Source organism: Anolis carolinensis, chromosome 2, assembly GCF_035594765.1.
Source record: "Anolis carolinensis isolate JA03-04 chromosome 2, rAnoCar3.1.pri, whole genome shotgun sequence".
Lineage (NCBI taxonomy): Eukaryota > Metazoa > Chordata > Lepidosauria > Squamata > Dactyloidae > Anolis > Anolis carolinensis.
In genome coordinates, this window is record NC_085842.1 from 129,892,601 (window position 1) to 129,919,830 (window position 27,230).

General features: G+C 43.3%; 1 long non-coding RNA gene across 2 annotated transcripts; it reads right to left on the reverse strand.

Moving 5' to 3' along the window:
• Nucleotides 1-1,183: 1,183 nt before the first annotated feature.
• Nucleotides 1,184-20,805, reverse strand: LOC103277847 (uncharacterized). Of its 2 annotated transcripts, XR_010002846.1 has the most exons (4): nt 20,642-20,805; nt 4,901-4,980; nt 4,682-4,806; nt 1,184-2,409 (listed from the first exon to the last, which is right to left on the reverse strand). It is a non-coding gene; the product is annotated as an uncharacterized LOC103277847 (long non-coding RNA). The 2 variants fall into 2 exon arrangements; XR_010002845.1 differs by having other exon boundaries at nt 1,184-4,806.
• Nucleotides 20,806-27,230: the final 6,425 nt, after the last annotated feature.

The window sequence follows — 27,230 nt, forward strand, 5'->3', positions numbered from 1 at the left end:
CCATAAACATTAGTAAAACATATGGAAATGTCAATTAACTCATTCGCTTCTATAGGCCCACCCGCAAATGTTTTGCCGCTAGAGGCTAAAAACAGAAAGGCACACATATACGCACCAGTATACACTATACAGTTGAATTTATTTCAATTCTGGTGATTCCATGGCATCCTGAAGGCAGTAAGGTGTCTTAGGCTGGCTCTACACTGTAGAATTAATGCAGTTTGACACCACCTTAACTGCCATGGCTCAATGCTATGAAATCCTGGGATTTGCAGTTTGGTGAGTCATTAGCACTCTTTGGCAGAGAAGGCTAAGGGTCTTGTAAAACTACAACCCCCATGATTCCATAGCATTGGGCCATTGCAGTTGAAGTGGGGTCAAACTGCATTAGTTTTCTGTGTAGATGCATGACTAGACAGTGCAGAGTGGATCCTCTAGCACAAAGCTTAGGGAGTCGGGACTCAGGAAGAATAACTGTGGGGGTGTTTCTGGGTCTGCTCCCCCATTTGTGCCACCCAAGGCAGCTTAATTTCTCTGCATAAAGGCAGAGCCGCAGCAAGGAGAGGCTGTCAGTTACCCTGCTCTAAACTGCCTTCTCTTCTGTTTCTCGCCCACCACTTTGCCCCACTGGTGAGCAAGACAAAGCTTTGCCAAAGACTAAAATACAGAGGGGACTGTGCTTGGCAACTTCAAATGAGACAGCATCTGTCCAGAATATCATAACTGAATATATTTCTGTAGCTTCCAGACGGTTCCTGGGGAATGTTAGAGTTTCTTGGAAGTTTGTCAGGGTTCGTAAGTAAGAAATTTCTGTAATGACTAACAAGCTTTCCTGAAATAATGGTGCTTAGGTTACACAGACAGACCTAGCCAAGGGGCCTGATAAGCTTTGCTCAGTCTGCTCAATGGCCTGAGGGAGAGGGTATGCATTATGTGTCCCATAATTTGCTACAATGTTCAGCAGATTTGCAGAATTTGATACTGAAGGTATCAAAGCTTGGGAGTCCAGGTTGAGCATCCTATATTGGAAATTACAAAATCCAAAGTACTCCAAAATCATACTCGTGAGTATGCTATCTCGTAATGCGATGATTCCCAAAGTGGGCGCTATCGTCCCCTGGTGGGCACTGTAGAGATCCAGGGGGGCGGTGATGGCCACAGGTGCATTTGCCATATATATTAATACATATATCTTTCTGTTTAATTGCTATTAAAAAATTTAAAAAATTAATTTCCAGGGGGTGCTGAGTAATATTTTTTCTGGAAAGGGGGCGGTAGGCCAAATAAGTTTGGGAACCACTGTCGTAATGTATGTAAGTGCAAATGCAGGCATTTCAAAATCTGAGGGGAGGGGGGATTCTGAAATCCAAAAAACACTTCTGGCTGCAATAATTTTGGATATGGGATATTCAACCCGTAATTAACTTAACTAATTACTCCAAACTCATTAACACTTACAAGAATGATTTTAAAATTGGCTTTTTTACTTAAACAACTTTGCTGTTAATTTTCTGAGAAACAACATGTTTTCATAATTGATTTTATTTCATTACTTTGGGAGTGATTGAAAAGGTTGGCCCTTATGGATTATTTTTAATTTCATTATTTTAAAATTTAAAACTAACACATTAAAAATGAACATAACCAAGTCATTTTATAATTTTATCCTTATTATTTAATGTTAGTGCATTACGGGTGGGGTGGGGGTTTGATGGTTTAATGTCAATGTGTAAGCCTAAGTGCTGCCATTTCAAAGCTCTGAGAAGCAGAAAATTTGAAGAATACTAGATTAGCAAAGATAGAGCTTTTGGGGATAGATATATGAGAAAAAAACAGGGACACACTGCCTGCACACTCCAGCTCAGACAGTAGCTGATTTCTTGTTCAGACCAGGGATTTAGGAACAAGATACTGCAAATCTGATTTCCATCCCAAGCTTTACATATCCTGGAGGTTGGGAAAGAAGATAGATAGAGAATCACCTGGTAGGTGTTTCTAACCAATTTAAACGGCTCAGAAAGAAACTCCAACAGTCAAGCAAGAGCAACAGGAGGAATGCTACACCTGCACCCACCCTCCACCTTACCCTGCTGAAACAAAGAGTGTAGATGCACCCAAAACAAGTTCAAGGGGCATAATGAGGAAGAAGAGGAAGAAGAAAAAGAGGAGATCACCATGTTCCTATAAACTTTTCATTCATAATTAACAATGTACATGCATGAAATGAAACATTATTTCCCACATCGTTTTATTGTAATGTTTAATGCACACAATGCTACTGCAACCTGACACTGAATATTGGTGTTTCTGTAGTCTTCACAATCCTCCCAGTCCTGATGCTGCTTAAAAAAACTATCCAGTTAGACAGTGGACAAGGAGGAAAAGTGAAGTGGGGCTGCTGGGTATCTGCTGTAAAAAAAAAAAAGTTTCACTGAGAGATATGAAATAATAAATTGTTTTGTTTAGTATTATCAGTTCTGTGAACATTTCATGGAGTGATGCTGCACTGCTAAAAATGTGCAAAATTTGTTGCGACTAAATCGCCCTTAAATGTCTGGCCAAAAGGTTTCTCACCCTACCAACAATTATGCTTGTAAAAGTGGTAAGGCTGGTACAAGGCCTCACTTAAGGATCATGGGGTACAAGCAGTCTCCTGCCAGGGTCCTTCTACTCTATAGAATTAATGCAGTTTGATACCATTTTAACTGCCTGGCTCAGTTGTGTGAACTCATGAGAGTTGTAGTTTTTCAAGGCGTTTAGCCTTCTCTGCCAAAGTGCTAGCCCTTCACCAAAAGTTCTTTCCTCGTTATTTTTATAATTCAGTGTACTCACTTTAGCGGTGATGAACAATGGAGTTTTCTGCTAAGGCAGGCATGGGAATCATGTATTCCTCCAAAGGCAGTTTGACTGAAGGTCCCAGCAGGCCTTTCCAGAATTGCTAGTTTTGAAGTATGCTGGGAATTACAGTCCAATAACATATTGAAGGCTAAATGATTCTCACTCTGCTCTAAGGGTTTAATGGGCACTTGGTGTCTTGTGGGGGCAGGGTGCTATACATCTATGTGTCAGAGCACACAAGCACAGCCGTCCCTCCCCTGGGCTCCAGGCATCAAAGAAACATGGAGGATTAGACACTTTCAAGGGGGAAAACTCTGCTTGTACTATAACTGTCTTAAGAACAACATGAGCTTGTCGAGAATATATTCTTCTTATTTTCCTCCATGTGTCAGTGCCAGGAACTGAATCGACTGCACCATGTGCCATAGACAGCTACATCTTCTGAGCCCAATTAATTATGAGCAGTTTTAGCATGTCGTGTGGGCTTCTCACAAGTTCAAGCCTACTCTCCAACTTACTCTGCCAAAGATCCTTCTGTGTGAAACTTGACAGCGCTGCTGTTATCATAAGCTGTGGGCCCACAGATATCTCCCCTGACGCCTATCGACCACCTCGGCTACCCTGCAAGCCCTGGGGCACCTGGCCTTGCTCACTGGTTCCCCATCCCTTGTAATGCTTGTATATTCTGGACCCTGTCTGATCATATTCCAGACATGCGTATCTGAGCAGAGCTACAGGTAATAATTGGTAATTTTTTTGCACATGACACAACAAAAACCACAAGTTCCTCTCTTGCTATTGTGTGCATGTGTGGAGGTTGTTAACATGAGCCTAAAAGGCAAGGCAAGCCATTTTTGTTCAAATCCAATTTACATTCTAGCCAATGGAACTTTATGTTCCCATTACAGGGACAGGAAATCCAAAGCACTAGAAAGTTAATGTTGTGTAGTTGTGACTATTTGGCTAAGATTTTGAGAGTCCAAGTTTAGTCCCCAATGACCCATGAAACTCACTGGGTGACCTTGGACTGGCCTGATTTTATCTGCCTGACCTACTTCACAATGTTATGGTAACGAAAAATTCAGAGGAGGAGAAGCATGCCTTCAATTCACTGGGGGAACAGCAGGATATAAATGTAACTGACAAATATGTGACATAAACTCAATTTAAGTATCATTTATGATTCTGAAAATAAACATTTTTGCTGAACTACCAAGAGTAATTCAGAGGCAGAGTAAATTCATATTTACTGCTCGTAGGGATAGATACACAAAACACAAATACAAACACAATCTTGTCTTTCCTCTTGATTAATCTGGAATAAGGAGCACTTAAAGTATTTTGATTAATAGGGAGTATACATTTTCTGAATAATAATACAAAATATCCCACTGGAAAGTAGATGATATCGCCATGGTCCCCATTACCAATTAGAAATAGGTTGGGCTGAAGAAATGTTACTCCATCCATGCAGCCTAATCCCATGCTGGCTGGATTACCATGACCAGAAGGACCCTCTGCCTTCTTAAACGGATTCTCTTTCACCTAGGCTTTAAAACTAACACCTGTGTGGATTCATAATTCTATTGTTTTATTGTGTGTTTTTAGTCTGTTGCTTCGGAGACCTCTGGCAATAAAGACAGCACAGCCCATCTTAATCAATAAGTGTCACTGAAGACTTTGATGTGGCTGTCCCTGTAGTCTGGACAACCTTTAGTCTGAAGTACATAGTTTCAGGTGATCTCTCCAATAGTGTACAGAACAGTGTACAGTCATATGCATCATGTTATTTTCTCCTCTACTTAACTGAGACACCTTTATCAGAGTATATAAGGAGACATACTGTCTGCTTCCAGGCAGGTCTTTTATTCTGCTGCTTTTTGCTGCATTGTTAGAATTTTATGGGAGGTTGAGACACTGACATCTAACATTTAAAACCTCTCCATGTTTCTTCACTGTTTTTTCCATCTGTAAAAAAAAAAAAGAAGAAGGAACCATTAAGGAAGGAATGGTGAAGGAGCTGCACTATGCCTTTTGGAGCGTGGTCCCAGGAGCCGTTTACCTGCAAGTGTCCTTGGCAATCTTCTTAGGAACTGCCACACTCATTTCCACCCCAAGTCCCGCAGCTAAAGAAGTGGGCCACTAGAATATGAACAAAAAAAAAACCCAGGTTGAGTGTAGCCATAACGCACACCCAGTTCCCCCAAAAGCCAGGTAGCAAGAGATCAGGTGGTACTAAATCCGTTTCAGGACAAAGAGGAAACTTTTGAATCTGAATCTTAACCTTATCCTTCCTTTCTCTCAACATAGTAATCATGGATAGTTCCCTGTAGAGTGGCAAATCCACTTTGGGTTTTAGACTGAATATTAAAGGAGCAATCCAAGCCCCTCAGCCTGTCTTGGGAATAGCATTCAAAACCTTGGATAGCTCCTTTGAAGTTCAAATTAAAAACCAAACTTGATTCCGTAGCTCACTGATACGGAAGCCATCCGCCACCTCTGTGTCGACACTTCTGTTATCCTTTACTGGTGCATCTTTGGTTCTGAACTATTTCACATGACTCTTACAAGTGCTCTATCCTGTAATCATGACCCTTGGCCGGTCTCTCTCTCTGTCTCCCTCTCCCTCTTTCGCCACTCTCCACACACATAACTTAGTTCATGGATTTTATAAATGCCATCTGCTAGGGAAACTAATGCTGGGTTGCTCTAATCCTTCCCTATCCACTGAGCAAATGCCAGTGTCAGGCAGCTGCCATGTGGCATTCACAGAAGCAGCTTTTCTGTGACATACTGCTCTCCTTGATTGTGATGGTTACCTGCATTAAAGACAAAAAGCCTTGCAGGCAGAAAGGGAGCACACACTGCCCTGCAGAGTCACTCAGGGAACGATACCTAGAAAGAAGCAATAAGCAGGGACTGGGGCCTGGGTTCTTGGAAGCCATCTTCTTTCTTGACAAGAAACTTCAGGAAGACTTTTTGTTCACCCACAGACTAGTCTTCCCCACAAAGTTTTTATGAAGATAAAATATTGGTTATGGGGAGATATGGACATGAAGATTTAGACATGAAGGCTGGATAACATATCAGAAATATGTTTTTGTGTGTGTGAGAGTATGCAAAGAAATAATATGATTTTGAAACTGTATTGGCCTGAAAACCTTTCGGAACATGAGCTGGTCCAGAGGGGGGCCGCTTCAGCATGGACCAAATTGTTGCTCTTTGTCTGAAGGCTATGCCAAGTCTTCAGTCTGTATCATCATGCACAGTAACATTGGCTTTTGTGTAACCCAGGAGACACCAAATAGCAGCAGTAGGCCTCTGAGTTGTCAACTGTCCACAAACAAAAAACAAAACCTGAAAGCAGACCCTGGCCTACTCTTGTAATGTTATTAGCAGTGGGATGTGGAAAAAAAATCAACCAACAGTTGTTGGTTCTCCCCATTGCATGGGTTTAGACATGATTCCTCGGGAGAATCTATTGAAGGCACAGTTATTGCTTCCAGCTGAAAGGTTGGCAACCATAATGCTAGTAAGAAAGCAGCCAGGGCCAGCAACCAGGCTCTATAATTCCTCTGATCCCTGCAATACAGATATTTGACACACATATGCATGCACACACACACACAGCCACGAGTCTGTGGCCGCCTCAGATCCACGCTGCCTGAGAGCAAAAGGAGGGGGACAGGAAAAGGAGGGCGGGGAGACATCCCACAGAGTCCTGAAGTGCTTAGCTTCACTTAAACAATTTTGGTTGCCACAGTAGCAAGGCTTGAGCTGCCTCTGGTCCTTTAAGTCTAGGCAGAGGGTTATAGATATATATATTTCCCACCTTTTTGTCTCCCCCCCCCCTTTATAAAGAAATCAAGGTATCGAGCGGCGCCTGGGGGGGGGGGGCTCACAGCTGCTGTTGCTGTGGCAACCAGCCTTACTAACCTGTAATTGGTACAGAAAGCAACCTGGTTTAAAGTTATTACAATGAAGGCAGACCAGATTTCTAGCCGATTAGAAACCTCCCCAGGTGCTGGTATAAATAGAAAGGGGCGGGGGGTGTGTGACTCCATGCCAGGCAAGCAGGGTGTCTCAACAGGGGGACAGGTGCACTTCTTGCAGACCATGGGCTACAGCCTTCTGTTATTCCAGGCTAAAAGAAGCACCATTGCATCTGTTTGAGTTAATTATGTCTTGGCTTATAATTCGAGGATTGGGTCGATGGGTCTAGTCAAGTTGGGGCTCACCAAGAGGGTGCCAGTTTCGGCTGATCTTGCCTGGCACTGGGCCACAACAGGGGAAGATCTGCCTTCCCCACAGAAGTAGAACAAGACAGTTTTCACTGGAAGGACAAAATGCTTTGGGCACTTGCCACTATAGAAGAGGGAATATAGGTAATGACAAAAATAATGCCCAATTAATGCATTTTAATTAGTATGATATGAAGCTTCTGCCCAAAAAAAGGCAAATCAGTTTGAAATTAAATGGTTTCCACAAGCAAAGTACAAAGTGGCCCAAGAGTCACAAAGGTATCTGATGTTTTCCATAATCTTGGGGCTGGGGAATGAAAATTTATATAATATATAAATTTCCTATATATATATGATATGATGCTATGGTGTTGTGCATTACAAACCAAAAATAAAGGAATTATTAAATATTGAAACCTCTTAGTAAACTTTGGCCCACCCTGTAGTTGTACTAACTAAATAGCAGTGGAAGTACATTTCTATTATAATGACCTGAACTGTTTGTAAAATCAAACACACTTTCAATAGGTTGTTTTCAAAAGACAAGATTATTAAGTTTGCTTTTTTCTGATGAAGCACCGCATGGCAGTATAGTGTCAGCCACATGTGTCAAAGTTGGGAATAAATTTCCACACAGAAATGTAGATGTACCAAAAATGAACAGGCAATGTGTACAGGCGTGGAAAGGCTTCCTTGTACATTTACAATGTTAAAGTTCATGAAATGTTAGTGGAAGACTTTTGCAGGATTCTACCACATTTTCAATCCCAAGTGATATTTCTAAATGGCCATTTACAATGCTTGAAATGTGGAGACTGGAGGAAAATTTCCTTTGAAGGGACAGAACACATATTTCTGAGTGTGGGGGATTTCCCTGTTGTCCCCTATAAGTTGTTGCTGCTGCACTTGCCTACATGAAGCTGATGGGTCCTGCTTTGTTTTCCTGTTAATTATGTTCAGTCTACATTTGGGGGTAGAGGGAGGTTGTCCTTCTGACACTGCAAAAACAATTGGTGCTTGGCTTGTTTTGTAAATATCATCTTTAAAAATGCAGGAAAGACTTTGAAATGAGATGCATCTTTAATATACAGGCCAATTTTGCTAGTGCCTATGGATGAAATTTAGCCTCCAGTGCATCAGCAGCCCATAATCCACTTTGGCATGATTCCTCCTACTGCTGCTCAGATCATGATCTGCTGGTAATCCATTCTGTTGGTATTTCACTTCTACTGGTTTCCTAGCTGGTTGGTGCTGCCAATGTATGCCACTGCCTGTGGGAAAAGACTAGCAAAAGGTGCTCTCACCCATTCCCATATAGAAGCTGACTGAACTGGCAATCAGACCTTATATTAGCACTTGCAATCGAGATAGTCTGCCTTACCACCTAAAGGCACCTAAGGGCACCAGGCTTGTTTATAGGGTGCAGTACAGAGTGAGTATCACACAGAACTATTTCTTTCACAAGCTAGAGGTGCAATAAATCCTCTTCACCATCTGCCATTTGGGTAAGTTGCTTACCTCAGCCTAATATGATAGGGCCAGCATTACAAATAAGGGGGAATTATTGTAGAGCTGCAAGAATAGAAGTACTCCTCACCTAAGTAGGGGCCTAGTTCCAAGGACTGGGGGAGTGCAGGCTTAGATATGTTTGTCACACCAAAAACAAGAAAAAAGTGTGTGGCACTTTAAATACTTAAGACATGGATTATGGCATAAGCTTTTCAGCTCTTGAGTCTATTTCATCAGAGGCATGAAGTGTTATCCTCACTTGGCAGGTATACACACACACACAGTTGCAAAGGGGGGGGGGGATGAAGAGGCAGGAATTAAATGGCAATGCAATGAAAGACAAACCGTCTGTGACAGTTCAATTAGAGCTTAAATGTATGCAAAATAGACACACTGACCCATCACAATGGCAGTAATTTGTGATAACACAATAATCTTAGCACTGGGGATCAAATTAACACCTGTAGTGGGATAGAAAGCCATTCTCCCTGGTTGGACTCAAAAGAAGTGAACTGAACTTTTTGATTAGTGAAAAGTAAGCAGTTTCACACTGGAACTTCCCTTTGTTCAGCGATAGCCATTTAAAGGGCATATTAGTATATACTGTGGGCCGGGCTTTGGTGCAGGCTGGTTAGCAGCCAGCTACAACAAATCACTCTGACCAAGAGGTCATGAGTTCGAGGATAGCCCATGCCTGCATTTGTCTCTGTCTCTGTTCTATGTTATGGCATTGAATGTTTGCCTTATATGTGTGTAATGTGATCTGCCCTGAGTCACCTTTGGGGTGAGAAGGGCGGAATATGAATAATAATAATAATAATAATAATAATAATAATAATAAAACTTTATTTATATACCGCCCTATCTCCCAGATGGGACTCAGGGCAGTTTCCAATCATAAAAACAACACAAACACTACACAGAAACAAAATAACACATCATTAAGCAAAGTAAAAATACAATAAAATACTGTAAATAAATAAATAAATAAACACCCACTCTGTTCCTGATTTTGGAAGTTACCATTTCTGAGGTCTGATTTGTGTCCATTGTTATTTTGTGTACTATACAACTTTTGTTTCTATGTAGAATGACTGTATCACACTCCAAAGGAAGCATGGTGTAGTGGTTTGAATGCTAGACTAGGAATATGAGAGCGCAGGGCTCAAATCCTCATTCAGCCATGGAAAGTCACTGGAGGATCTTGGATGAGTCCCACTGTTTCAGCGCCATAGGAAGGCAAGGGCAAAACCTTATCTGTACAAATCTTGACAAGAAAATAGGGTCACCATAAGTCAGAAAGGACTTGAAGACACCCAGCAACAATTACGCTACAAGGTCAGCAGGTAAATGAACTGTTTTGGTTGTGGCTGCTGTTATTAGGGCCTGTAATATTATTGGCTTAGTAGATATGGGGACAAAATTGTTGCAGGTTCTGGCATCTGTGTTAATATTTGTCATAGGCTGTCTCTTGCTGGAGATGAGCAATGGGTTTAGGTTGGGAGGGAAACTGTAAGTAAAAACAAAAACAGAACCACCACACAAGGCTTTGTGTGTGGGCTACATCAGTATGGGCTGTAGATTCATGATGATGCATTGGCGTGATTTCAGTGGGAAGTTATACATCACAGCAAGTGGCATTCTGCCATTTTCTCTTTTAGTTGTCTCTATTGTAGATTATCCCTGACTACCATTCAACCCTTGCTGATTTGCCTTTTCACTTTCTTAGGTGAATATATTAGTCTAACACCTGGTATTAATTCTTAACAGTGCAATTGCATACATGTCTTCCCAGAAGTCAGTTCAGTGAGATTTCTTTTGCCAGTTACTGAATTGCAGCCTGAATTGGGATTATTTGACAGATAAAAGATAAATCATATTATTTACATTATTATTATTATTGACACAACAACATAGTATGACACAGCAAACAAGATAGATATGCTGGATTTCGTATCACAAAACCACAAGTTGAACACTTCCCAAGTGTTTAGGACTGTGTGATGTATTTTCGGATGATGCGTGCAGATCCCAGTAAGGTGGCCTTTTGCAGTTGACAATCGTAATTTTGTCAGTGTTTAATGTTATTGTTGTTGTTGTTGTTGTTGTTGTTGTTGTTGTTGTTGTTGTTATTTTTTAAAGACAATGGATTCTATAATGTCTTGAGGTGGAAGACAGATAAATGCAAACACAAGTAGCAATCAGTCTACATTTGTTCTTATATGCCAGTAATAAAGTTTTGTGATGGTGTCTCCGGAAAATGTCCCCTTTTCATGGATTATTCCAATTCATGTTGATAGTAGGATTAAAGACCTGTTGGAAAATCTGAATAGTTTTCTATCCTGAATTCAGATAATAAAAATGGCATCAATACATGACTGCAGGTGAAGAAATAAGTTTTGAGGACTGGAGCTGGGAAACTGTTATTGGAATGTCACTGTATCATACAATTTTAAGTTTCCATGATGCCCAGGAAGCATTACAGTTTGGAATAAATTAATCAGCCGAGAAACAGTCAAAACAGCAATCTTTTGTAGTCATTATTCCCTGTTCTAGATCTTAGAACAACAATTATGTAGCAACGCAATGCTCAAGCTGTCCCTTTTTGTCTCCCAGAGTCAGGAAACACTTCTGGAGAAGGTAAAAGGAAGGAGGAAGAGGAGAAATTGTCTTAGGTTCTTCAACATGAAGACGTTAGATTTTATGCATCCCACTAATGCTTTTGGAGTACAAAGCATTCCACAGTCTCAACCTCTTTCAGGCTGTTCTTGGATTCAACATTATGTTTGGAAAAATACTATAGGCATCTTTCTTTCCAAGTCCAATTTCTGGCCAGGCTTTGATGATGATGTAGAAGAGCAGCAGGCACAAGGGGGCACTGTGCTGCAGGGAGTAGGGCAGGTGTCTGTGTCTGAGCAAACTCTGAGACAAGACTGGAGGGATACTGGAGGCGAGGAACCGGAGTAGCTACCTGGTGATGAGAAGCATCCCTTCCCTCAGGAAAAGAAATTAGAGAAAGAAAGCAGAATCAGCTAGTCCCCAATGTGAAAGGCTGCTCGTCTAAGACTTGAAAACTGCCTTCAGTCAGAGCACACAATATTTTGTCCAAGAAGTGGATGAAACGTATGAGGCAGCTTCTTGTATTTCTAAGTCCAAGCATATCCAGATGGGCTGTTTCAAGATAAACATTGTCTCAAATGTCTTTACCAAAAAAAAGCAGCTGTTCACAGAGTAGGGTATTGGATACTGCATGCATATTTAACATTCTGGTTATTGTTTCCAGTTCATCATTTTAATAAAGACCAGATAGATTTTGAATTAAATTCAGGATGACTTGCGTTAATCTTTTGTAGTGCTTGCACCTCTAACCTCCCAAGAGGAGTGAGCTTGGCTTTTCTGTTTCTCGTTGAACTAAAGTGACTTTCTAACCCTGGCTTTGTTGAAAGTCATTGTGGCAGGTCTTCTGCCTCTAGCAGGTACAAAATGATGGACTGGTTTATTTTTCCTTTTGCAAAATGAAAAAGAAGAGCATAGACCAGAAACTGGGATTCTAATAGAATAGATAGAGAGCTAAGGAAGCTATCAAGCATGGTTCAATTATTGGACCATGCAGTCCAGAATCCTGTCCCTAAAACTGTCCACCACTGTGAATGTATTGCTTAGCTGAGAAAAATCAGCAACTTACAACCAGCTCAAAATGATCACAGTGTGGGGCAAGGTTTTCCTGAATCTGTTTTACAAAGCCTATGACACCAAGAAAAAGAAGTCTTATGTCATGATGATGTTTTGCAGATTGATTTGTTTCTGTTTTGGGATCCTATAGATCCTGACTTCAATTCTCTTATAAGGTCATGCCGGGCACAGGGGAATTACCATACAAAGGATAATCTGAAAGTTATCTGTTGACTGTCATTCACAGTTCACACATATTTACAGAACTTTTATGGCATCTGCTGTAGCCACATTCCCAAGGAGAATCCATAGGTGTCTCTCGCTCTGTGTGTTTTCATATGCATGGACAGACAGATAAATTGATGGATGAATAGATAGATAGACAGATGAAATTTAGAATAAGTCATAGGAGCCAGTGTGGAGACCAGGATTTGAATCCCCACTCAGCTGTGGAAACCCACTGAGTGACCTTGGGCAAATCACACTCTCTCGGCTTCAGAGGAAGCTGAACAAATCTTGCCAAGAAAACTCCATGACAGAATCACTATAAGTTGGAAATGACTTGAAGGCACACAGCAGCAGCAGCAGCAGCAACAACAACAACAACAACCACCACCACTACCACCACCACAACAACAGGGAAAGTCATACTGCGGGCTTGATGGGACCTAATTTAGTCCTGCCCTTATTTCTGGTTTCAGTGAGTCTAGGTATGAAAAAATATGGATCTAACCAATACATACACACATGCTATTCCCTTGTGGAGAAAAATCCTTGAGCTGTAGTGAACCATGTTCTCTCTCTAGCATGCAGCTGCATTCACCTCTATTTATACACGTGATACAAAAAGAAAACTCAGAGGTTAAGAGATATGTTCACACCTCCACCCTGCTGTGGACCTGTGTCCTCCATCCACTTCTTTTTCCCCAAATGGAAGCCTCATTTAGTCAATATTCCAAGATCTGAACAGTTTATAACAAAACAATTTGCAGTTTTCTATGCTATACCAAGCCATCCAACCACAAGTCAAGTTAACTAATGCAAAACTGAGGCCTTCTTTGTCACAGCAAGCCATAAAGTTATCTGTTTGCTGTGGCCTGAATGATAGAAGAGAGGGTGAGCTTATTAAGCTAGTGGAAGATACAAAACTGGGAAAGACTGCAGAGATGTGGGTGGATTCACACAGAATGAATGATCTTGATGATGGAGAACTGAGCTGGAAAAAAAAACAAAAGACAACTCAATGAAGACCAATATAGAGGACACATATTGCCTGGGCAAAACAAAATACAATGCATCAATGGAAGATGGAAAACAACAGATTAATATTAGCAGAAATGAAGAGAGGACTACCCTGGAACATAGACTGAATGGCCTGTGAAATGTAGTGTTTGAGGGGAACACTTATGAAAATATATTATCTAGTACTTAACAGATAGAGTGCAGCAGCCCCTGAGCAAAGTGCGGTTCAAATGCTATTTTTTCAGTTCCCCTCAGATTTCCACGTGCCTGCTCTACCCTTAACACTTGTCAGGGAAAAATCTCATCCAAATAATCAGTAACCTGAAGCCTGGTTGTGTCCTCTCGCCTTCCCTGGGCATATTTTGTCATCTTATTCTTCCTCCCTTTGGTCTTCAGATCAGGACATTCCTATTAATAGTCACCCACTATTTTGAAGACAAGTGAGGAGGAGAGCCAAAATAAGCAAAACAGAACAAAAAATACTTCTTTTCTCAAATAGGTGGGAGTGTCTCACCTGGGGTCAATGTGTCCTTCCTAACCCTTGACATTGCCCTCTCTTAATCCAGCAGTGCTTTCCTTGGTAATGACCAGCCTCAGATGTATTTACCTTGTGATAAGTGATGTGGACACATTTAGGACAACTTCAAGGCCATCCTCCATTGGTTCTGTCCCACAGATTACCTGCATTTTCCCTGTTTGTTGTCCAGTACAATATGGAGGGTTGATTTAGAATAGATAAGACATAACTGACCTAATAACAAAAGCTCAGGATCAAGTGGTGTGGTGTGCTGTTCAAGCCTCCCAGAAGAGCTGTCAACTTGCCTGGCAGAATTTCTTATGTCAGGATTGGCCAACTATTAATGTGAGATCTTTCTGCCTTTGAATAGACAGCTTCTCCTCAGCCATCCTCAAAAGAGTTCCTAGTGGTTGTCAAAGGCCGAAATAGAGAATCCTGAATCAGATATTCTCCCCACCAGCCACCACTGGGTATACTAGGCTCTGAGATATACTTGACCCTTGCTTGCTGTGTATACAGTTAAGCAAGACTGGGAAATTTTCCTCATTCATATTACAACTTCCAGTCACCAAACAACTTTTCCAGTTTCTGCCTCTGTTTCTGCCCTTGCTTAAGTAGTTTCCCTAAACCTTCACACTTGGAGGATCCTTTGCCTTATGTTTTCCATACATATTGTATCTGCTGCTAGTCAGGGCTTCTATTCAAGGGTGGCTGTATCATTAGGGAAAGTGAGGCAGCCAACTTCTACTGGCAGATCCCGACTGTTTCCTAAACTCTCTGAATGATAGGTTTTAGGACAGAATTGTGTATGCCACATACCACAGCTACCAAATAGAAGTAGAAAACACTCTACCATTGTCAGATTAAATTCTATCATCAATTCATCTACCTTCTTATCAGGGCCGGCCCCACCATAGAGGCCAGTGACGCCGCCGCCTCGGGCGCAGGTCCCGGGGGGCGCCGTCAGGCTGGGCGGGAGGCGGGGCACCTCTCTGACGGTGCCCCGCCACCCGACCAGTGCGCCCTGGCCTTGTGGCTCCCTCTTTCGCCGCCCGGGAAGGGGAGGAGGGATCCCCTCCTCCCGTCCCCGGGTGGGGAAGCCTCCTTCTTTCGCCGCCCGGGAAGGGGAGGAGGGATCCCCTCCTCTCCTCCCCGGGCGGCGAAGCCTCCTTCTTTCGCCGCCCGGGAAGGGGAGGAGGGATCCCCTCCTCTCCTCCCCGGGTGGCGAAGCCTCCTTCTTTCGCCGCCCGGGAAGGGGAGGAGGGACCCCCTCCTCCCATCCCCGGGCGGCTAAGCCTCCCTCTTTCCAACCCTGGCCGCGCCTCCCATGCTGCATGGGAGGCGGGGCCAGGGCAAATAGCATGGGAGGCGGGGCCAACCCTGGCCCCGCCTCCCACCCAGCGTGCCCTGGCCCCGCCTCCCACGCAGCGTGGGAGGCGGGGCCAGGGCACGCTGGGTGGGAGGCGGGGCCAGGGCGCAGGAGGCGGGGCCGGCGGGGGGCGCTTTTCAGCACCCCCGCTTAATATTTAAATTTATCTCCGACCGGCCCTGCTTCTTATTGGACAATGGATACATTTATTTTGCCTCAGGTAGCAAAAAGTGTGGGGTTAGCTGTGTTTCTGGCGTCTGGCTATCTCTTAATCCTTTCCCATCTGCTTCACTCTATCTATGCTCCCTTCTCTGCCTGGATCCTGCTGCTTCTTTTTGTTCTGGAATGTTTAGTTGTAGATGTTAGCTTTTCCTGGAAATATTTTCATTTCTACGATCTCAGAGAACTTCCAATTTTGCTGACTTCAGCTTATTATTGGCCTTGGTTTTGGGTTCTGTTTGTTTTGGCAACTTGTCTCCAGGATGGAATGACTTTTCAGGTACTGGTTTCCTCTGCCTTCAGAATCCCAAATTAACCCTTATTGCTTTTGCTGCATCTCGGTCTTGGCTCTGCAATCCTGAAGTGTGTATGAAGAAATGGCAGAGGCTGCCTACAACTCACCTTATGGCAGGACCATTCTTCTATCCCCTGACCCTCCTCAGAAATAGCAAGTCACTCCCACAACACAGCAAAATGATGGCCGATAGTATGTAGGAGAAGCCACCCATGTCACATCATACATTGTAGATAATACAAAGCTCATGTTGTTGGTTCTGTTTTTCAGTTGACTCGAACTCATGGTGACCCAAGGGGCTTTTAGCAAGACTTATTCCAAGGTGGTTCGTCATTGCTTTCCTATGAGACTGTGAGAGTGTGGCTTACATAAAATTATCCAGAGGGGTTCCACAGCTCAACAAGAATTTGAACTCCAGTCTCCCACTAAACCATACTGACTCCTACACCTTCTAAAAGGTGATTCATTGCGTTTAAAAATAGACTGTGTTTTCTGTTGTGACAATGCTTACTACGCCTTCTGCTTTGACATATGCTGCACAACAAAATCAAAAGCAATAAAACACACACACACACACTTTCACTGTAACAACAAAGTAGCACCTGGAGCCCAGCAACAACAAATTTAGTAAACTCCTTTTTGCACCCCTTTAATAACTAACAAATTATTTTCTGTACAGTGCATCTCAGTGGTCAGGGGTCCAGATTCCTCTGGTTATGCAGAGAGTAATCTAGATCCCTGACCACTGGGATGTACATCTCAACCACAGTAAAGGTGCAGCAAATAAACAGCATTTGATAGTGTGATCACTATCAAGGTAAAAAGTAAAGGTTTTCCCCTGACGTTAAGTCCAGTTGTGACCGACTCGAGGGGTTGGTGCTCATCTCCATTTCTAAGCTGAAGAGCCAGCGTTGTCCGTAGACACCTCCAAGGTCATGTGGCCAGCGTGACTGCATGGAGCGCCGTTACCTTCCCGCCGGAGCGGTACCTATTGATCTACTCACATTTGCATGTTTGAACTGCTAGGTTGGCAGGAGCTGGGGCTAACAGCGGGCGCTCATTCCGCTCCTGGGATTTGAACCTGGGACCTTTCGATCTGCAAGTTCAGCAGCTCAGCGCGTTAACACACTGCGCCACCACCAGGGGCCAATCACTATCAAACCAAACTTTAAAAACCAAGGCGAATCTAGGCTGCATAAATAGTTCTATAGTATGTAGATTGAGGGAAGTCATAGTCCCACTCCATTCTGCTTTGGTCAGACCTTACCTGTAATACTGTGTCCATTTTTGGGCAACACAGTTCAAGAAGGATATTTGCAAGCTGAAATGTGTCCTAAGAAGGTAACCAAAATGATCAAAGGTTTAGAAGCCAGGCCCTATGAGAAGCAATTGAGGGAGCTGGGTCTACTTAGCTTGGAGAAGGGAAGGCTGAGAAGGGACATGATAGCCATGTTTACATATGTGAAAGGATGTCACATTGAAGAGGGGGCAAACTTTATTTTCTGTTGCTCTGAAGCAATGGTTCTCAACCTGGGGTCCCCAGATGTTTTTTGCCTTCAATTACCAGAAATCCTAACAGCTGGTACACTGGCTGGGATTTCTGGGAGTTGTAGGCCAAAGACATCTGGGGACCCCAGGTTGAGAACCACTGCTGAAGACTAGGACATGGAGCAATGGATTCAAATTGCAGGAAGAGAGATTCCACCCATACATTAGGAAGAACTTCAGTAGTGAAATATGCTGCCTTGGAGCATGGTAGACTCTTCTCTGGAGGTTTTTAAACACAGGCTGGATGGCCATCTGTCTGGAAGGCTTTGATTGTGTGTTCTTGCATGGCAGGGGGATGGACTGTATGGTCTCTTCCAACTCTATGATTCTCTAATTCTAAGGATAGCACCTGTTTTTCCAGGCTGTCTTTGGATAGTAGCAAATGTATGTATTCTTCTTTCTGGGGGAGGCAAGCGGGGGCTGACCCTCATCTTGGCTCAGACAAAGCAGGAAGGTCAGGGACAGGAAGGAAGAAGGCCACAAACAATAGTTCAGAACTGAGAGCTGGGGCCATCTCAGAGTATGGTCCATTGTCTCCCTGACACCAGCTGTTTACCTTTCACCAGCAAGCAGTAGGGGACAGAATCCCCCCCCTTTTCATAGGGCGGGGGGGGGGGGAATCTTTTAAATAGCTGCAGCCAAAAGAATTGACTGTTTCCCAGGCTTGGGGGGGAGGGCGCTTTTCAGAGACAGGTGTGAACGCTTTTCAAAGCAATGTTCTGTGCAGAAGTTTTGGGAAAAAAGGAAGTTGAATATCCTGACAGGTGGCAAAAGCTAAGATGGGAAGGGAGCCCAGGAATTCCGCTGACTTTCAGGGAGCAGAGGAACATTGTCGCCTACAGGGAAATGATGCCATGTGTTTTCACCTCTTTCCAGAAATGTTCTTATTCAGATTAACAGGCAACTACGTCTTCCTCCAAGATTCTTTAAGGAAGAGGTCAGAACTTTTTTTCTGCATTACAAACCTCAGAATCACCCAGCTAGCATGTCCAGCGGAGTTTAAAAAGTAACATTTCCAAACTCTGTTCTAAGAATCTCAAGAGAAAAGTTGAATTCCCACCTGCTCTGCTTTCTGGTTTTCTTTCCTAGCTTGCATTCAGCATGCTGTTTTAGGGGTGGGGTGCAGCCTTTCTTTTTTATGTATGTGTGGATATTTTTTCAAATTCAGCTTTTGGTTATTCCCCAAAAATCTATATTTCCCTTACCTTGGCTCAGTTCCTATTGATGCTCCTTTCCTGCACTTGCCATTAACAGGAGAGATGCCCCACTCAGAAGAAGGGTGGTGGTCTGGCATCCCTTTCATTCCCTAACATCATTCTTAGTTCATAGTATGCCCCTTCTTCCAATCCCTTTCTAAGAGGTGAAAAAGCTTTCCTGCTTTGCCATTCTCTTCTCCTAGAATGAGTTTATGTAGCTCATTGCAGATATTTTCTATTCTTTTCTCCTAGAATGCATTTACGTTGCTCATTGCAAGTATTCCATTGGCACCCTCCAAGAGCAGCACAGGAATATAAGCAGCACAGTAAATAAGAACTCCTGCCTACTGGCAGAAGCATTGGTTTAAAGGCTTATGGCTTATTGGTGAGTGCATCGCCTGGTGAGGAATGGTCTAGCCTGCTGAGTACAGTTGCAGCCCGGAGCCTTTCCTGGCCACTTTGAGATGCCTAAGAAAGACTCCAGACTCTTCCTGCTTCACAAACAGTATGGCTTCAAGCTTGGGGGCTTACTTTTGGACTCCTGGCTAGAGAGAGGGCTCCCATCAGCTGCTAAAAAGGGCTTACCACCTGAGTTGAGTGGCACCTTCAAATGTACATGGTCTAGTGTCTGGCACTCTTAAGTGATAAGAAACATTACCTTTTTTGGACTAGATCTTCCATAGTGCCCAGTAGGCATGCTGGCAGGGGAATTCTGAGAGTTGTATCATTTAAAAATGCTTTCTAAGCTCAGCAGACTGTGTGTCAACCAAAAAACCTTGCATTTATCTACTGTCCCGGGGAAGCACCAGGCATCTCCTGGGTGTGTTTCCCCCAAGCCCATCATCTCCATCAATAGAGATATGCTGCTGGTAGTAATATGATTTGTGGTCCAACACTGGGATGTGTCCTTCAGGTTGTGTGAGGCTTGGTATAATGCATGAGCTGACTAAAGTATGTTGATGCTACTGTCTTTTTGGTGATGAGACAGTCAGCTACAGAGTTTTCAAATGTGTTTTCTTTAGTTTCTATTTGGCATCTCAGTGGTGCCAAACCTGTCTTAAATGTGTGTAAACTTTTTCCCAGCTTCTTTTCAGAGCCAGGAACTGCTTGGTGCTGTGGGGGTTGGGGTAGTTTCTTAATCCAACTGCAGCTGTCTGCTGGAAACTAAAGTTGTGCAAATCAGATGTTCATAAATTGTTTGATTTGCATAAAGTATTTTGCTTGTAGCAAGTATGCAGACTTAGCTTTCCTGGGTACGGGAATCTTTGATTTTGACCCAGAGTCAGCATGGATTACTGGAGGTTTATGTAGCTGTAAATTCTATGGCTTTAAGGAGATAGACAAATAATTGGAAGATGAGTTTAGCACAGTGGTCCTCAACCTTTGGTCCTTCAGATATTTTGGATTTCAACTCCCAGAATCCTTGGCCATTGACCAGGCTGGCTGAGAATTCTGAGATGTGAAGTCCCAAACGTCTGAAGATGCAAAGGCTGAGAATCAACCCAGACCCTGCAGGATTTCCTAGAATTTGTAATGCACCCCATATGGGCTAAAGCAGGACCTGTCTGAGAACGCAGGAAACTGCTTGATATTCAGTTAGGTGTCTATTCCATGAAGTCCAGTATTGTCACCTTTGACTGGCAGGACAACTTCAGAGCCTCACACAACTGTCTTTCCTAGCTATGTCCAGAGCTTCTGGGGATCAAACCTGGGGCCTCTGCTTGCAGTCATCCAGTATTTCATGTGCTCTACCACTCACCTATGCTCCTTTACAATGGTAGAGTATCAGAGAAGTGTGTGAGTACGGCAGTCAGGCACATCCACTATGGACATCCACACACATGCTGACAAATAGCAACTTTTCTCCCATGGCCTCCTGATTCTAGGTTTTAAAATCCCATGTTACTGATGACAACTTCCCAAGAGCCTTAAGAACGGCTCTGAATCCTGCCCCAATTAGTGTGGTCCTGTTGAAGCAATGACAGTTATACTCACAATTCAACAGTGGTTTCACTGGGTCAACTCTATTTAGGACTATTGCTCTAGAGCCTGGCTCCTCTCCTGCTGGATGGAGTCGGGGCAAAACCTGAGCCCAACCTGCCTCTTCTGCTGGCCTCTTTGTCTTCTCTCCCTCCCCATCCAGCAGGAGGTTCTCTCAAGAAGGCAGATGCATGTTGCAAAATTAAATTTTCCCTGCTTCCTAGCAACAGTTGTCACGGTGCCAGGGTGGGGGTGGGAGGGACACATCAGGGTATCACACACGCCCCCTTTTCCTGCTTCCCTGTGCCTTGTGTTATTCATACCATATTGACATCATTAGAATCCAATCTTCATTTCCTTTGGGAGCCCCTGCCATCTACAGACATGCAGCCGTGTGTGATTCTTGAGTGTGTGACACATACACACTCCTCCCACACGCGGAAACAAATGCGGGTCTTTCTCACACATTGATAGACAAAGGACGCCAGGCAAGCGAGCTCACAGTGCACATAATGGTGCATGCAAATGTATGAAGACGCAAATGAATCCAACACAAACACACTCATGTAAAATCTTACAAAGCTGACAATTGCATGTGCATGAAACATGAAACATAGGTGCCAAAGCAGATAAACCCTCCAGCGCAAGTCTGTGAGCAGGGCTGCTGAAGTTCAAGAGTTTGGTAAGTTCAGCTTCCTCCATGTGGTGGAAGAGCAAAGCCGGAGTTCTCCGGGCAAAAGCTCTGGGATGTTTTGATGATCAGAGACAATGACATCATCCGCCACAATCCTCTCCTCAAGATTCCCTTCACCCTCTGAGCTTTGGCTGCAATCAGCAGAGTAGCTGGGAATGGGAGATGAGAGCTATGAACTCCCCTTCTCATAATGCAAAGTATTTGGGGTGACTTGAATGGGCAATTAGGAGCCATTAACTTTTTTTAAAAAAAAATGAGCTGCTGTTGGTGGAGATTAAAACTGCTCCAACTGGGTTGGTGATGCAGATCAAGACAGCTCCCCTCATTTCCCCATCCTTCCTTTGGGCATGGCTATAGAGATTGTCATGAGGAGCAGCTGCTATCAAAATGCTATCTCTTTTTTGCTGCCCTTGTGTTAAAAAGATTGACAATTTTCTACCATATGTTAGCTATATTTGCCAACCTGCTCTTTCCTGAAGATCTTCGTATAGGGCCAGGTGGTTTGACCTATTGATTTCATTTAAAGCCTCCCCCCCAATGAGGGCTCTAGGAGGCTTACCCAAAAAAACCTGAAAATATGTTATGACAAAACCTGTGCCTGTAAAGCATTAGCAGCACGGTTTCAGCTACCTTCTTCCAGAAAAGCACCATTAGATCATTTTCACCTGCTCAGCTCCAAAACTTTGCCTGAATAAATAAGCTTAAGAGAGCTTTAGAAATCTTACCAGGGATGTACACTGACTCGCCTTCACTCGCAATTTGTTCCTAAGCCTTGCAGCTATTTGGGAAAAGGCCCTGATCCTGCCAGCACCATAAATTCCCTGCCAAATTTACTAAGGTGGGGATTGGCATTTTCTGAGAAGCAGCTCCTGGGTGGTGAAGGACTCTTTGAAGGTCAAAACCAAAACCTTGGGCTTTAAAGCCAAGGATTCTTTGAAACTCGGGGCATTTATGTTCCCTTATTCTCAGAGAATGGATAGGAGTTTTTGAAATATAACATCAGTTCACCTTGAACACAGTGCTGATCCCAGGATTCCACAGGAACCATGGTAGATAAAGTGGAATCATAGTGCTATAACTATGCAATGTGAACTGGCCCCTGAGGAATATGTGGATGGGATCTCCAATGATGCAGGACTTCGTGTGGACACCCAATTGGCATAGCTCACTGTGATATTCAGGAAGGGCTAGAAAGGAGTCCGTCCTGAAACCCTGGAGTCGTTCTGCCAGCCAGAGTTTGTTTGATTTATATCCTGCCTCTCTCTCAATATGGGTCCCTACAGCTGACAAGATAGGGCTAGATGGACCAGTAGACTGACTCTATATAAGGCAGTCTATTTTTATGAGTCTAACTCAGTAGTTCCCACCTTTGTACCTCCAGGTGTTTTGGACTTCAGTTCCCACAGTTCCTAACAGCTGATAAACTGTCTGGGATTTCTGGGAGTTGAAGTCCAAAACACCTGGAGGCCCAAAGGTTGGGAACACTGGTCTAACTGGACTTGAGTTGTCAAGGGATGAAGCAAAGGTCCCTCCATTACAAAAACAGTGGCAAGATGTATTTTTAAGGATGGCTTTTGAACATGCTGGATCATCTTTCAATTACACCATAATGCTGAACCCAAGAGGTGGATCTCTGAGAATGATAGACACTTTAAAAACATGTTCATGGTGATCCTCTTTTCAAATAAACCTGTATGATGCCATCTGTGTTTCAATCTGTTGAGCCTTTCCATTCTCTTTGGAACACTTCTTGCTTCAAGAGATCTGCATAGTGTCCTCATTGCTAGTCTTCTCCCATAGGCTGAAAAACTTTTTGTTTGATGTGGTCTCTAACCTCCCATCAGTCTGATCTTTAGACATTTGCGTCCTTTGATGTATCATATATAAGTTGCTACTGCTGTGGGTTGCTCTTGTTATTGCCTTGTTTGTGTGTGTGAAAACGGATGGTAGCTGACTCTCTGTGTCCAGAGATTAAAGGCAAGATAAATATTTGTCAATAATCAGCCTGACTGGCTGTGGTGATCTTAAGATCTTAAGTACGGGGTGTTTTTCACAGTCCCAACTCATTATTAAATTGGGATGCTGAGTTGGGGTATTGCAGAGCTTGGAATAGTTGCATCTTAGCACAACAATTCTTGGCTGCTGGCTTTGAGAATTGCAGTCTGAACAGTAGCTTTTTTTGGGCTGTAGGGCCCTCTATATGTAATGTATGTGTTCTGCTCTAAAGGTGGGCCCTTTCCATCAACACAATGCCTTCCATGGGAGAATATACACTATGCTACCACATCAGTTCTTTTTTTTGTCTTCTAAAGCAGGCTTTCCTTTTGAAAATAAGCATCTAGTTTCCTGGTCTCATTTTTTTGACATTTTTCACAACCCAATTAGATTTTGCTAGGGTGGTTGCCTCCCGAAAATAGCTAGCAGTTTTAAAATCATTACAAACCTTCATGTTCCCTTTTTCAGATTTTTCTAGAACAGCCAGAGACATCACTAGCAGCTATCATTTCTGCACTTGGCTCATTTTAAAACTCTGGGTCCCCTGCATCCGTACAAGGTCTGGAAGCAATTGCATACCTGTGAACTTATTCATGATATCCTTTCTTCCTCCTAAGGAGCTTGTTTTTCATGAACAGCCCTCTATTCCTTACTGACTTGTCTAGCCAACCAGTCTAGCATCTGAATCTTCACTGAAATCCTCCATTGTACTATAACTGAAAACCACTGGATTCATTAGAAAGCAAGCTGCATAACACACACACATTCTGTGGCTCTCAACATCTACTGCTTGTGACATCATTTTACCAATGTGTATCCCCATTTTGGGTCTGCAGGTGTTGCTGACTACATCTTAGTTTAGTGCAATAATGGATTCGATATATGTGCAATGATAACGGAATGGCCTCGGATTATTATTTTGGATGATGTGATTTTAATATCAATGTAATGTTTTTAAATGTTAGTATGTATTGTTTTTAATTAATTTTATTTTAAGCTTATTTGTATATGTGAGGTATTGAATTGTTGCCATATGTAAGCCGCCTTGAGTCCTCTTCAGGGTGGAGAGAGGCAGGGTATAAATGGGTTAAATAAATAAATCTTCCAGAATCCATGACTATTAACTAAGCTAATGGGTTTGTGAGAGCTGAGGTCTGACAACATCTGTGAATACAAATTGGGGACCCCTGGTAAGTCCTATATGCAATGGTGTTGTTCCTAATTGCATGGGAGTTTATAATTCAGATATTAGGAACCATAATCGTCTCAGTAGAGACAAGAGTCTATGACAGTTTTGGGTACAACTTGGAGTCCTCTGGAGATTTTGGATTAGAACTCCCAACATCTTCAATTGACATGGCCAATGGATACTCTCAATAAACTGTTATCAAAATAAGACATCAGGTTTTAGTCCATGTTCTAGAGCTAACTCAGTCTCCATTTTCTTTATTGTTATGCACCTTCAAGTTGCTTCCGGCCTATGGTGACCCTAAAGTGAAACTATCACAGGGTTTTCTTAGTAAGATTTATTCAGAAGCTGTTTGCCGTTGACTTCCTCTGAGTCTGTGACTTGCCCAAGGTTACCCAGTGAGTTTCATGGCCAAGTATGGGTTCAAACCTTGGTCTTCAGGGTCATTACCCAATGATCAAACCACCATACCATATTGAATCCCCCCATCTCCTATATTAATATTGGCACAGGCAGCTTATGATTCAAGTTGGTTGGAATCAATACCTCTTTCCGACCTGAACTATTGGCCTCCTGACTTCTTTGGCTTCTTAGATGTTGCTATGATCTTCTGGGTCATAAGTTTTCTGGGGCCTATTCCTTCTTCAGATGATGCTCTAGTCACGCATGTCATGGTAAAATGTGTGTTTGGGGGCAGAAGGGAAAAAAATAATGTGGGACTTCTCCACACCATACCTCTGTCCTCAGAGAGGTGCCCTGCCCATTTCACATATGTGATTTCTTATCATCTGAGCATTGTGGCATGGAGCAACAGGAAAGTACGAGCTGTAATGCCACTCAGGAAATATGTGAATCAGCATAAGAGGGAGAGGGACAGGCTGTCCAATCTAACAAAAATGTCTCAATATCTTTGCAAGGCTGCAGCTCCCAGGGACTCTTAGAGGACACCATACAAATTATGTATTTGAAGAAGCTGTTTACGTTTGTAGCGTGAACAAAAGGTGAAAGCTGTATTTAAACTCAAATTTGAATAGGTAGGTGGACGAAGACTATATTAATGGAAAACACTTTAAAAACACCTTTGAACTTTTATATTCAACTTGTTGTTGAAAATACTGAATGTGCAAAACTGGACGTAGATGAAATACCTAGTGCACATTCTTGATAATATAGTTGTTATATTTGCATGACCAACCAATTTAACCCAAAGTTTTCTGTTCAAAAAGCTTCTTGGAGAATGTGTTGGGAGAGCCTTCATTCTTCCACTGAAGAGGCAGGGCTTACTGGGGAGGGGGAGTAGTGGTGGTCTATAGAGATACCATCTCCCTGACCAGCTGCCCCATCCCACAACCATCTAGGTTTGACTGTGTCTTTCTGCGGGTGGGTTGCCAAGACAGAATAGGGATTCTATTAGTGTACCACCCACCCTGCTGCACTACAGTCTCCCTACCTGAGCAGACCGGGGTGGTCTCGATCTTGGCGTTGGAATTCCAACAGCTGATTGTGCTGGGGGATTTCAACATCCACGCCGAGACCGTCCTATTGGGCGTGGCTCAGGACATCATGGCAGCCATGACAACCATGAGGCTGTCCCAACAAATATCTGGCCCTACACATGCAGCTGGACACACGTTAGATCTTGTTTTTTCTATGAGATGGGAGGAAGGTGACGGTGTGCGGGACTTATCTATAGTCCTTGTCAGGACCCAGGCTGCAGAGCACCAATAACCTTACACAGAGGCCAGTCTCTATCTAATATCTTTATTAAAGAAATATATAAAATCAATAAAAACAGGTGAAGAATATAGTTCAGAAGCAGACCTTTCAGATAAGGTCAAATATAGTCCAGAAATGTATTGTCCAATATAAGATATTAGAGTTCAAAGTTTTAATCCATTTGACCGAAACACACACTTTGCCAAGCAATAGTGTGGGGAAATAACAGAGTCCTTAAAGTCCAATGAAGCTTGACAACAAGGCAGGAAAATAACTTGATTCTCGACTAGATCCTTGACTGAAGGCAAGATGAACATGAAGCATGAAACAGAGTCCGTGGTAAAACGTGAGACAAGGCTAGACTTGAAACTTGATCCGGGAAGCAAGGAACTGGGATTACGAAGTCCACACACGATCTCTCTCCTCAAGCTGATCAATTGACTCCGCAAAGTACCCCTTGCGACAAACACCTATATTGGGTCTCGTTTTCCCGCCAACAGAACTCTTTCCCTAGAGAACGAGAAGCGAAACCCAACTCTGTCCAGATGCATGACTCCTTAGAATTTCCCAAGGGAAGCAGACCTAATCAGCCATTTGTTTGGCAGCGATTCTCAGGCTTCTGCGATTAGCCTCCCTGACTCCCCTATCTTTAGTATAATTGTCCCTCCGGGAAAACGGGGGGGAGTTCTGCCCAAGCCTGTTTGGCTGAATTCTTGAGGGCAAACGTCAACATCCTGCAGGTGAAGAGGCTCCGGCTCTTGCTGAACCGGCGAAAATCCCATGTTTTCCTCTTCGTCTGTCACAATAGTACTAGGAACAGGACTACAAGGCCCATGAGTCATCACACTATCCCTGCCCTCAAGGCCCTCCTCAAACAGGGCCCCTCTCCTCGAGTCACGGGGCCGCGGCTTGGGAGGGTAGGCCTGATGGAAGCGGCTGACTAAGTCGGGGGCATGGACTGTGGAAGCATCTTCCCAAGAGCGTTCTTCGGGGCCAAAACCTACCCAGTC